The 14,167-nt window shown below is 38.5% G+C and overlaps 1 long non-coding RNA gene across 1 annotated transcript; it reads right to left on the bottom strand.

Moving 5' to 3' along the window:
• Positions 1–5,751: 5,751 nt before the first annotated feature.
• Positions 5,752–13,738, bottom strand: LOC311196913. Its single transcript, XR_014617608.1, has 3 exons — positions 13,701–13,738; positions 7,871–7,930; positions 5,752–5,804 (listed from the first exon to the last, which is right to left on the bottom strand). It is a non-coding gene; the product is annotated as an uncharacterized lncRNA (long non-coding RNA).
• Between the last annotated feature and the right edge of the window lie 429 nt (positions 13,739–14,167).

Genomic DNA, 14,167 nt, shown 5'->3' with positions numbered 1-14,167 from the left:
AAATCTTTTGGGGTTTTTTCCTTTGCTTCTGCATGTAACTTTACTTTTGCTTTATTAAACTGCCTTTATCTTGACCCATGTGGGTTTTTTCCTATCTTATTTATCTTCCCTCCCTGCCCTCCTGAGGAGGAGAGTGATAGAGTGGCTTGGTAGGCACCTAGTGTCAAGCCAAGTCAACACACCTGCAATGATGAGTTGTAACCATTGACTGAAGCACAATTTTTATATCATATATAAACTGTTCCATATTCTTTCCCATCTTGAAAATTATTATCCAGACAACTGATTCTTCCTCTTTCAACTGTGTAATAACAAACAATCACTGGCATATTTTTATATTTATGCGGGTTGAGGCATTAGTGAGCACAGAGAAAAACATGCCTTTCTCACTTAGTCATTGTCTTTACATTTACATTTCATTTCCTTTTGCTTCAAAGCCTCACTGTCCTGCCTACAGACCAGAGAAAACCTCTTTGCAATACCTCCTCCTCAGCTGGAAAAAGGACTGTAAAAGGGGAACCGTAGTCCCCATTTTAAAAATGAGAAAAACAAAGACCCAGGGAACAGGCCAGTCAGTCTCATCTCTGTGCAAGATCATAGAGCAGATTCTCCTGGACACTGTGCTAAGCCACGTGGAAAATAAGGAGGTGACTGGTGACAGACAACGTGCCTTCACTAAGGGCAAATAGTACCTGACAAATATGGTGACCTTCTAGAGTGGGGTTATTAAGGGCAATGCAACCCGAGACCTCTGCAAAGATTTTGTCACTGTCCCACATGACATTCTTGTCTTTAAATTGGAGCAACAAAGACCTGACAGACCAGTCAGTGGATAAGGAATTACCTGGAAGGTTGCACTCAAAGAGCCATGATCAAGGTCTCAATGCTCAAGTGGAGTCAGTGCTGAGTGGCATTCTTCTGGAGTCAGTATGGGAACTGGCACTGTTTAGCATCTTTGTTGGTAACATAGAGTGTGGGATCAAGTGCACACCTAGCAAGTTTGCTGATGACACCAAACTGTGTGGTGCTGTCAACATGCTGGAGGGAAGGGATGCCATCCAGAGGGACCTTGACAGGCTTGAGGAGTGGGTCTGCATGAACCTCATGAAGTTCAGTAAATCCAAGTACAAGGTCCTGCACATGGTTTGGTGCAGTCCAAAGAATAAATACAGGCTGGGTGAAGAAAGCAGCCCTGAGAAGAAGGACTTGTGGGTGTTGGCAGACAAGAAGCTCAACATGAGCGAGCAATATGCACTTGCAGCCCAGGAAGCCAACTGTATCCTGGGCTTCATCACCAGCAGCATGACCAGCAGGTTGAGGGAGAGGATTTTCCCCCTATACTTTGCTCTGGTGAGACCCTACCTGGATCATCAAGCCCCTCTCTGGGATCCCCAACACAAGAAGGACATGGAGCTGTTAGAGTGAGCCCAGGGGAAGGCCACAAAGAAGATCAGATGTCTGAAGCACCACTCCTATGAAGACAGGCTGAGAAATTTGGCTTGTTCAGCCTGGAGAAGGTTCCAGGGAGACCTTATTGCACCCTTTAAGTACCTGAAGGAAGCCTTCAAGAAAGCTGGAGAGGGACTGTTCATCAGGGAGTGTAGTGACAAGAGGTAATGGCCTTAAACTGAAGGAGTGCTGATTTAGATTACGTGAAGGAAGAAATTCTTTTACTGTGGGTGTGGTGAGGCAGTGGCACAGGTTGCCCTGGGAAGTTATGGATGCCCCCTCCCTGACAGTTTTCAAGAGGACAGATGCTCATTTGCAAGGGTTTGGAACTAGATGATCTTTAAGGTCCCTTGCAACCTAAACCATTCTGTGATTCTATGACTCATCTTCTGCATCCCCAGCAGCAGGTCAGAAAGCAATGGCATGTTGCACATCCCAATCCTGCCTGCTACTCATCAGAATTCTGCAATAAACCAAGAAGCATCCATAGGTAGCAAACATTTGCTGTTTACAGAGCTGTTAATGAAATGTGTTCAGAAATTTTTTCATGCTTTCTAGCTGTCATACATAGAAAATTAAAAATCTGGGTTAATGAACTTCCCCACCCCCACAGGAGAAATCTAAATGGAAGCCAAATGGATATTTCAGGACAGCAAGGAGTAAAATCTTCAGACAATCCAAAAGAAAATGCTATTTTGTGAGGGAAGGATCTTCATGGATAGGTTTTACTTAAAGATTGGATTTCGTTCATTTAAATTCTACAGTGAAAATAAAGCTCAATTAGAAGTTTAGTTATTTAGCGTCTCTGCAAAGTACTAGTGTGTTGACTCAGCCTTTCTTTTAGGTTGGCAAGTAAAGAATGAATAATGTGATATCCCTTTGAAACAAGGAATGGATGGTGTTCCTGCCTTGATGTACTGATATTTTGGCATTGACACAACCAACAGCAGCCATAACAAAGAAAAAGGCTGAGTCCAGCTCATTTCAGACACAGGTTTAAACCCACTAAACATCACTGCAGCACACTTTTCTGGACTAAAATGCACCTACAAATCCATGATCTGCAAACTCAGATACATGCAGCTTTCTACAACAGAAGCTTTGTACCTTCACTCAGCTATAGTTCTTTAATCATGTCTTTTTTTTTAAAAGTTAAATTCAAAAGCAATAAAACACAAATTAAATAAAACTAAATTTTATACTATGCTGTTTGCCTGGCAAATCTTCTGAAAGAAATATTTGAAAGTTTACCAAATAGATCAAGCAACGATATTTTCCAGACTCTGTTTTTATCATCATGTATTTAAAGCAATGATAGATGGCTTTTGGCCATTACTGGTCAGATAAGTACTAGTCAGAGGACTGGAAGACTGTGGTGGTGGTGGTGATATTGCTGTTGTTGTTTTAGTTCTAGTCTAAGTTGATCTGTGTACCCTGAAATGGTTTTTAGCTGCTCAAAACCTCCTTTTTTCTTCCTTTTACCAATTGGGACCAATTCTTCACCTAAATAGAAAGGAATTGAACATTTTATTTGAGGGAAAAAGGAAATCCATGTGACTTCACAAATTAATTTATACATTCCTTGACATTTAAGAATACATATCTTTTACTTTTTTATATAAAAAAGTCCAAAAACTGCTTTAGACTTTTTAAAATTGTAAATATGCCAAAAAAAGAGACTAAGGATTTGTGTGCGTCCTTTGCACACACAATGTCAGACTGCCCTTTGAATTTTCCCAGGTCCCACATTAAAAAATAGAATAATCTGTAATGATACTTAATATTTTTAACGGACGTTACTGATATTTGAGAGTCCTCCATTGAACACATGCAAGCATGAAATTTCAGTATTCATGTTACAACTATTTGAGTTAATATTTATAAGAACAGGACAATACTAGTACATAAGTTCTCAACCTGCTCCAAAAAGAATGAATGCCCTGGTTATAATTCCAAATATACCTCTCTCTTTGGCTTCTCTTGTATTAACTTAAATTACAATGAACCATAATAGTGCATATTTTCTCTAGAACTTGGCTGTACCTCAGGTCTTTCTGATGGTTCCTTGTCTTTTCTCCTTCCCTGCCCATTAACAATACTGAAGTCCCTTTACACTGGCATCAAAGTCGAACATCAGTGATGAGTTAATTTTACCAACAAAGATAAGAGGGTTTTTTGTCAAGTACTTTCAGGCAAGATCCTCTAGGCAAAGTCTACATAAATTAATATATTCTTGAGCTTCTAATCTCCTTCTACAATACATTAGAAACAACTCACAAAAAAAAGATCATTGCATTTGTAGCAATGGATCTTACTTGTATCTGGTCTTAGAGAAAGTATTCTGTAAGATGCCTGTTTAAATTCTAAAATTATGACATTATATTAGATTTTTGTAGTGCTGAATTCAAATTCATATTCTCTTCCTGCCTTGGTTTCATCCCATCCTAAGTGTATTTCAGAAATAGTGTTTCCACGCCCATTTTCAATGGCTATCAGTGGTGAATATCAATATGAAAACAAGAAATGATACTTCCAGGAACCAACAAGGGTATCTACAATGAGTAATTTTCTGTGTTCTAGCATCTTCATTTATTGGCAGGAGAAAGTCTCCAGATCTATGTTTGCAACGAGCTATTATGATGTATGTCATAGTATTTCCAGGAATCTCATCCACTTAAAGGGGATTGTTTTGAAGGAGCTATTATTTGACGACTTTGGGAGCCAAACTAATTAAATGCCTTAGTATTCAAACTTTGCTTTCAAATAATCTGATCTCATATTTATAGGAGAAAGACATTTTAACTATTATTGCAATGCCACTCCCTGGAAACATTAACTCATCCCAACAGATTAAATATTCTAAAATATAAACCTATTGTAGCAGATGCTCAGCTGCAAAATGATTGTTTCCTGGGGTGGAAAAAAGCAAAAGCATTATTAGTTTATCTTTTTTACTGGGCAAGTAAATAATAGATTTTAGAAATATATTTCTTCATGGTCAGAAAAGAATAATTCAAGAAGAAAAGGGAAAGGAAAATGGAAAGAGAAAGGGAAAAGGAAAGGAAAAGGAACAAGAAAAAGGAAGAGAAAAAGGGAAAAGAAAAAGAAAAAGGAAAAAGAAGAGGAAAAATAAAAATGAAAAAAGAAAAAGAGAAAAGTAAAATAAAAAGAAAAAGGGAAAAGGAAAAATAGGAAAGAGAGGAAAGAGGAAAAAGAAAGAGAAGAAGAAAAAAATAGACTTTCCTTCACTAACTGGAATGATGCCTTTCATCTTAAGTGTATGGGCAAAATTCTGGTTATCTTTCAAAAAAAATAAATATCCAGGTACAAGTGAGCTCAGCCATAAGAACATTCAAAAATCATATTTTTGCTGAAATATGTTCTGTCAAATTGACTGTATTATTTCTGTTCTTCATTTGCTGTCCCTTAAATGTCTAGGAAAACTGATTTATTATTACATGCAAGTCCAAGTCAGATACAGCATGGACTAAATGAATGTTTGCATTTTTCAAAGCAATGAAAGGGATTTGATTAAGTTTTACATCCTGATGTTAATATTTTAACACAGATATGATTAATTTGGATATTCTGTGTATACACTTGAAAATAGGGCTAAATAATAGAATCTATGGGAACTGTCTCTCAATGCTAGCTAAATCATTAACAATAATCACAGATTCAGCTTTTCTATTTCGTTTTTAGACCTTTTTATATATTCACAGTATTATAAAAAGTTATTTTCTTGGGATTCATTTAGCTTATCAAGCACTAGGGAACAGCTTAATCTAGTCAGGCAACCCAGTCCTGGCTTTGGCAGGAGGTTTCCCAGACTAAATCCTGTGGCATCCATCCTGCCTTGGACCCAAATGCACAGACCCAAACGCAACCCCAGCTGGGCTGCAAGCACCCTGACCCATACCAAGTTGCAAGATCAAAGTTTTGGTAGCTTGCTGCCATTGGATTCAGTCTTCACAAGTCTCAGTCCTGTAACACGGGAGATGAGCACTGCCATCCTTAGGAGTAAGGAAAAACCGAGCTACGAGGACGGTTGCTTTATTTGCATATGGCCACACAGCAAGTCAGTGATAGAGCAGCACAGGAGCTGGGGAGCTGCTGGCCCGCGAGAGGCCACAAGCACACCGTGTTGCTGTAGTGGTCAGGCCATCCGCCAGTACAAGCCGAGACATTCTAGGATAAATTGGCAGTACGCGCTCTGCAGTTTTCCTCCATTTATTTTATTAGGTAGTGAGTGATACAGCAAAATACCCTATCTTAGAAGGATATAAAATAGCCATACTCATGCACTGAGGCTTTATACCACTGAATGCCAGCCTGAAGAAATGGACTGGAACAAGCTGAAAAGCAACATTTTAAAAACCAGGTCCTTTTGTCATAAGAAATCGTTACAAGAAACGTGTAAGTTCATAATTTTCTTTTTTAGGTCACATTTTAAAGCATTTTAAATACACATGATTTATTTACAGAAATCTTATTAAAATGCTCAACAAAACATTTAGCTGATAGGTTGGACAGCAAAGAAAGTGATATTTTTAAAAGTCTCTTAGGAGAAGGAAGAGACTGAAGGAATTCTCACATCGCCATTAGTTTGTAGGATGAAAACAATTCATTGATATCTATTCCACGTGTTAGCCTCTGGCCCTCAGGGAGGCAATAGGACTGTTCAACTTGAAGAAAACAAGATTTAAAAAAAAAAAGTGCTTGAAAAAAATTTCCCCGGAAAATCTGCTTAATGTTGGCAATATTAGGTCATGGGCATAGCTCTGTGGCTTGGGACTCTTGGAGCACTGTGCAAAAACTTGAAACTGGGCCTCTGGGTCCCTGGTGACCAAGTCAGTGTAATGTTACAGGAATGCTCATGTTTTTTGAACACAGGGAAGACTTCAGCAGTTGATCCTTGCTCCTTTTCTCTCCCCATTCTTCTTTTCTTTGCAGAAATGTCATTTATTTAATTAGAATAAATGGGCTACACTAAGTATTTGAACCAAATCTGGGATGTAGCAATATTTGGATGTGCCCTCAACCACAAACTCAGCATGCCCGTGACTCTACAATGTTGACTTTGGACTCTTGAGAACCCAAGCACAACTGGGGCACATGGGGCAGGACAACTGGATAAGAAGAAGAAATTTGTGGGCCAATGAGCTTGACTAAACATTGTGTTCTAAAAGGCAGCTCTGTACACAAAGAATAAGGGGAGCAATAGTTTATTCAACTGGCTCAACACAAAACAGATGGTAAGATTTCAACAGAGCAAAGGACTGATGGGTAGCTAAAGAAGGAAGGCACACTTAGGCAACCACCCTCAGAAGAGTGATATGCTTAATACTGTGATATCCTATGAGACTTAGACTTCTGAAGCCAAAGTGAGTGTTTCAGTATTTAAATGGACAAGCAATTTCCTCAAAGGAATCTGACCTCTTTCTAAAAACATCATTTCTGTGTTTATGGAAACAGTTTCACAGGTCAGATGTTGCTTTATGGGTTTGGGGTTTTGGTTTTTTTTTTAATTTTCACCTAAATAAAAAAGAAGCAGACAGTCACCCTAAAAGTGTTTGTGTATTTCTGTGAGACTTTCTCACCTCCAGGTAGGCTCCCTACCCTAGAAGGGACCCTTTCCTCTAAAGTGTAGACAATATCTATTGACTTAATATGCTGTCCTTGTTTTCACATTCCAGACAACCACATCAAAATATCCCCTATGTACAGAGAAGGAAAAAGTAAAATAGGAAGCCATAAAGAAAAAATAAAATAAAATCAGAGGTATGACTTTGGCTTCTGGTGACAGGAATGATGAGACTTCTAATTTTGTCAAATTTATAACAAACTCTAAAATCATGGGGTTTTGAGACAGAATAGAACTCTAAACTATTAAGCTTAAATTTCCTTTTGCTTCTGGTAAAACACAAGTTCTAGGTTATAGCAGGTTTTTCTGTTTTGTTTTGCTATAATTTTATTCCCCTGGTAATCCCAGAAGCAGGAGAAAAATTAATTTTGAACAAGGATCTTTACTGTTTGCACAGCTCAGTATTCGGTTTAATTACAAAAACATGTTTGTTGTTTCTTTAATTTAATTTTCTTTGAGAAAATTATGGTTCAAATTAAAGGGGAAAATGTTTTGCAAAACTCAACAGTTTTGTGAAACCTTAAACTGTTTTTCTTTATGTTGCCTAAAGTTTTGAAAACCCCTAAATGCTACCAGGTTTTTTTATTATTTTTTTAAAGGATCAAAGCTCTAAATCAGTTATTGATTATGGTCAGTTAAGCCCAGGCAAATAACAGTGGATGAATTTCCTAATTAAACTATCTCACTAATATATATTTTTTTCTATTCACGGTGTGTGAAATTATTGTGATCATGGAACACAACAAACAGATTATTAGTCACCAAAATTTCACTTACAGATCAGACTTCCATATTTCAATGAAGACCATGTAGATTCTCACTGAAGAAGACAAACATCTGTTGATCAGAGAAGGAAGGGTTAGTCAGCTTTCTCTGAGAAATAAGAATTACAGTTAAAGAGGATATAAACTGCAAATTTAGTTCACATTCAAAATCACCAAAGTTCCAGCCAAAGCTTTGGTGTCACATGAAACTTAACATCCATTGGAAGAGGGATGTCACAAGATGCAAGTTTATTTCTACATAATCTATGTTGCATTCTTTGCAGATCACTGGAGGTTCTCCTAACGCATATCAGTGAAAAAGCCATGAAACCCCAGAACAATCTTGAACTTTTGAAGGAAATTATCTGATTTGAAAATTTGGCCACAAATATTTTATTTGCTAGTGATATTTTAAAACATTGCAGGCTTCCAATAATGAAAAAATAACCTCAGTTTGTTACTAGCATTTTAGCAGAAGAGCCAGTAAGATTTTTCTGCAATGGATATCCAAAGGCTAAGGCTGGCTTTTGCTTTTTGATGATCATACAAAAATGTTCTCTTAGCATTCAGGAAAAAACAACCCCCTTGGTAAATAGCGTTATTTAGGCACATAAGATCTATGTTTCTTTACAACAGAAATGTCTGATAAAACTCAGCTATATACCTAATCTATGGAATTCCATCAAAGTCATTAAAAATCAGAGAAGGTTGGAAATCATGTAGCTCTGAGTGCTACCCTTGGGAAACGTCTCCCATTTGGTCTAATTGCATCATTCCAAAGTTTATATATTCCAGAAATAGGTTGTCTCCAGGTGGTGTACTCTACCAGAATCCAAAGTTTAACATTGTTTCATTGGGTGCAAAAGAAGTACCAAAAAACTCCCGTAATCTACTGTGATTTTCAAAAATATAACATTAAATAAATGGAACAGAAAAAATAAAGTAAATCTTGATGGATATATAACACAATTAATGTGATGCAGATTTTGATAACATATGTGCAATTAACCATATCCCAGACAGTGATTCATTATGCATAAATCTTTTGTACTTGAAAGTCAAGTATAATAAAGGTGAAATCTCAACTTTTTTGAAGGGAGTGGGAGTTTTCTCTTTGATTTCTAGGGGACTGAATTTTACCCTAGGCACATTTTCACTTCTAAAAGCACAATTCACATGGAATTAATTGAACCGATAAATTATATTCAAGTGGGTTTGTTGTCTGTTTCTCTCTTTAGAAATACATCCTGTACTGTAGACCTAAGATGGTACTAAAGGGAGACTGATATGAATGAAAGACTTTCTTGATTTCAAAGAGCCAGTGATATAAACTCAATTTGTCTATTTACACATGTTTATGATACTATGATCACTGAAATTACTCCACTGAACAATGTTCTCGCACACTTATATTTTATATCTCAGAAATGAAATTAACCTACCATCTATAAGAAGATTTTATTATCAAAATACTTAAGTACTTTATTTGAATAATATCCTATAAATATTTGAATAACCTGTTTGATCATATCTGCCAATTATTCTCATTGAAATATTTGTGAATTCTATATTCTAGTTTAATCAGATACATAAATGGGAAGGTGAGGAATATTTAAATAATTAACTCATTGTATGTCTAAAATTCATTCAAATAAGTGTTTAGCCAAGTAGCATGGAGGCATCATTTCTGCAGAGCCAATATTAGGCCCTGGCTCAGCTGGGTGCTAAACTATATGCTGCCCTGCAAAAATGTGAGATATACTTGCCTGCAAAAATAGGAGCATTGCTGTCAGCTTCAGTTCTTGTGTCTTAAATTAGACATATCCTCAGACTCTAGCTGAATTCTGAGTCTTAGGATTAACTATTCAAAACCCAATGTTTGAACGATGAAGTCTCTGACATGAAGAACATTCCTTGGTTTAACTTCTGAGTGATCTGTGAATTCCTCCATGAGCTTCCTTTCCCTTGATGACCTGAGATGACCTGAATTAACTGTGATGCACTATGCAGAAAACATTTTTTCCAATTTGTCCTCCCCCATTTCTCACTTTTAATTTATTGTCCACCCACCCCTCTTTTTTTTCTTTTTGTTGTTGCCCAAATTTTCCTATTTCCAGCATATGTTTTAAGATTAAAAAACTCTTATTTGGCAGACGATATAAACACTGTACCTCAACAGATGTTTTTAGTGTTAGTGCAAGAAACGGCCACACGCTGATGCGGTTCTGCTTGGCACCATTTCTTGTCTGGAGAGACTGACACTGCATGAATATATTCATTTTACTGCTGGGTTCTTTTTGTCTTCCTGGGTTTTTTTTTCCCTCCTTTTCCCTCTCATGACATTGTGGCAAATTTGGTGTTTCTGTGACTTGTTCTCTCTTTGTGTATGTCTTTGTTTCAGAAGTCATGTAAGTCTTGTTTTTGAAGATGCCAACTGACCTGAATTTACCTCTGAATACCTCTCCCTCCCCTTTAACTGTGCTACCAGGAATATGTTTTCAGGTTAACTTGTAGCCTTTACCAACTGTTTTCATGTTTCTCAATATCACTATTTCTCTCCAAAATGTATTGCTATGCAGGCACATGTATCAGAATAGTTAGGGCGTCAGTAAGTACTAGCCACAAGTTCAACGTTTTTTTCTATTTACTCAGCTGGTCGTGTTCTTGTACAAAGGAGGGTTTTTTTCAAGCTGTATTTGAAACAGGGGACAGGTTATGTAAGGGCATAATAAAAATATGGCTCTTGTGAAGGCACAGGCATGATCCAAAAGAGACTTTCTAAATCTCCTTCCGTCTCCTAATCTGAATGGATTTTTCTGGCTTTCTGATGACAGGGGAGGTTCTTCTGTGCAAATTCGTGCCAGGTAACAGCTGAAAATGAGAACTGAAACAGTGGACAAGAGCAAAATAGTTCGAAAATAAAGACTATGAATTTAGAGTGCACACTGGCCATAAAAATCTCTGCTGAATAAATGTTACCAAATAGTGCCATATGAGACACCACAACATTTCCCTAAGCTTGCGAAAGGCCATAATTGTGGTGCTCCAGATAATCTCATGCGGTAACTGCTTATAAAAATTGACTCTTTAATGGCAGTTTCCATGCTATATCTTGTCCTTTATTGCCCCTCTGCAAGAAAAGGAAGCAGATGGTGGATGAAAAAAAGCATCAAGTAATGGGACACTTTCTTTCAAAGAACAAGTATATTTGCCCCATCCACAGCCTCACTATGAGGATTCTCACCTGCATGATGGAATTCAGATGAGGGACCTGAGAAGATTTTCCCCAGTTAACGGCCTTAGCTAGCAAGAGTGCTCTGCTGCATCATTCACTCCTAATCTGTTGCCTTCCCAACTGCTCAGAGAAGGAATACACTCCTTTGGGCCACCTTTAAGAAACTGGAAAACTAGAGTGTAAACCCATTCAAACTGGAAGAAGGGGTCTGTAACCAATTTTGTCCACTTTCCAGTTGCTAACTACTAGACAAAGCATAGATCTCTACTACCATAACTTTTTAAAAATGAGTCCCAGGTAGACTGCCCTGCATCCACAGCCTAAGGAGTTCAGATACATTGGCTCCCCTTTTTGCAAACCATCTCCTGGAGGTACTTCTCCCCAGACACTGTCTGTGAGCTCCCTGCTGGGCTTGGGCACATGTTTTAGGTATAGATACTTTTATACTAAAACCATCCCTTTGGAACTCATTCCAGCAGATTACCAGCAAATGACGCTGCCCAAAAGTGTGTGTCCTCCTCCTCAAGGGCTTCAAGAAAAATGATCCTGCTGTTTGGAAGGAGCAGTGCAATGAGCAGCTCCAAGGGGCAGCCCCACTGCACATATTTGTTTTTCACTTCCTACAGTCCTTGCTGGACTTCCTGGACCTTCCTTCTCTCTCTGCTTTTTGCAAGTAGCCAAAGACGTTACTTCAAAAGTTAGGGTGATGGAGCTCAGCCTGACCTCAGATAACACTCAGTGGACCATCATATCTCTACTGCAGCCGGCACAAACACACAAGCCTTTAGTGTCAGGGGTACATGTCTCATTCTTCCGGCTGCTTTTCTCGCAAACAAATATTTATTTTGGAGAAAGCAGGGGAAATCCAATTCTCTACTTGTGGTTTCGATTCCCTTTGTCTGCAACATGTTCTGCTAGGGAAGTGATGCACAGCGGTTTCTTTTTCAAATTTGCTTCTGGCTCAGCAAGAAGGTGGGTGGCAGGGCAGTTGGAAGTCATCAAGCACAAGCAATAATGTTTAGTAACCTTTTGTATAACTCTGCCCTCCAACCATTGCAATGGCTTCCTTTTTCTGTTCTTACTGGGGGACAGATCCTGGGAGGTCCTGAGTAACTTTGAATTTAGCTGAGAAATTCCAAGTCCTGAACTTAAGTTCCTAAACATAGAACAGAAATGCATCAGAAAATCTTATCCATGCTGCAAAAAGAGGCCAGACATACAACTAGGGTAAAGTGAAGCAAGACCTCTGTGGTCATTAGAATGCAGCAGCAACAGGGCAATTAACACAAGCAGCACACAATAACCCACTCACACTAAGAATCAAATCCTAATCGCCCGAGCACCAGTTGAGTATATAGGATCTCTATGGAATATTTGTATCCAGAAAGGAGCAGGTGTCAGATTTTTCTCATCCCAGTGGCAAACATAGCTGTCTTATTGCCACCAGTTAAGCAAATGTCAGCATGAAAGACGTGTTCAAAACAACAACAAAAAAATTGCCTCTAGATCCCAGTAGTTGCAACTGGTTACTCCCTAATGACAAACAGTGACAATTGGTGATATTTATTCATGTCATAGACTTTCAAAGCAAGTAGAGCCTAGCATCCATGGCTAGTGCTATTCTAAAGACATTATGATGGCCCATTCAATGTGCTAATGCCCACTTATATCAGCATTTTTCATGTGCAGATTTTGGGAAAGGAGACAACTTACCAGCAAATGGAGCATTTTTTCATATACATAGTGCACAAATACATTCATGATATGGAAGAAGGCAGGGGCAATACCTGCTTCCTGACCATATAATTTTTATTTCTACAGTACTTTCCCTTCCAGTCCTTTCTCTAGAGGAAAAAATTATTCTCTGTCTTCCTTGATGTTCACTGTGAGGTGAAAAGGTAAGAAATCTATATGCACATTACGAAGAAACTTTCTTAAATAAGGTGTTCTATTTTACAGTGATTGCCCACATGCATATTGACACAACGTGAGCACAGAGGAAGGCTGCATATTTACCACAGAGAGGTAATGAAAGTTCTTCATACCAATAAAGACTAAGAACACTGCCAAGTGCAGCACCATTACCGGATCCTTCAAAGATGGCCCAGGGCCTCATGAAATTGAAAAGAGCTCCACATGAATGACTGGAAGATGACAGGAAAGGTGAAGTTTCTCAGCTTTACCATCCACTTAGCTGAAGAGCTAGTGTTCATTCCAATCATGGATGCAGCCTTGACTGCAGTCTTAAAACAGGCCATGACAGCCTGTTATCTACATGAATGGTGTGCATACAGAGATGACAATATCCCCAGATCATTCAGCTGTTGACAGAAAGAGCTTCAGAAAAGATCTTGAATTTTTGATTCTGTCAGAAATCAGGAATAATAAGAGAAATAAGAAATGAGGTAGAGCTTCATTGGCATTCAGAGTGTGGAGAAAAGACGTGGATATCAGATAAAATTTAAGGTTTTGACTGATACAGAGTTCTGAGCCAGAAATAAGGATGGCTTTCAAAAGAAACATCCCATGAAGAATGGATATCATACAGAGAAAAATACTCCCTTACCCTCAAGGAGAAGACAATATTCAATATCTTTGGCAGACATACCAGTGAGGAAGTTGCTGCAAGTTCACAGGAAGGTTGTAAGTGTAATAAGTAATTGTTCTCAAACCTTCTATGACTGTAAATAAGCAACTAGGGCAAAGGGGAACCATTGTTCCATCACTAGTAACACCCTGAAAGAACTTCAGATCTTGCTGAGTTGGTGCCTGTGGTAGACTATGGCTGTGAATAGGTAACCAGGTCAAAAGGGGAACCATTGTTTTATCACTAGCAACATCCTGATAGGATTAAATGAGTTAACCAAATAAGATACTGAACACAACGTAGAGGAGGACTACGGGGGACCAGGACGACCCCCACTACCAGCTTACACAGCTACAGAAAAACACCGGAATATGCCACGTGTACCCGGAACTACAGGACTATAAAAAGGGGACTCCAGAAGGGTGAGGGGCGTGCCGTTTGCAGGAGCAAGGGTCTCCTCCGGACGCCCAGCGCTGATATTTGCCTAT

This window comes from Gallinula chloropus (assembly GCF_964237585.1).
Source record: "Gallinula chloropus genome assembly, chromosome: 14".
NCBI lineage: Eukaryota > Metazoa > Chordata > Aves > Gruiformes > Rallidae > Gallinula > Gallinula chloropus.
Note: the sequence above shows the minus strand (reverse complement) of the source record. Positions and strands in the feature narration are given on the sequence as shown.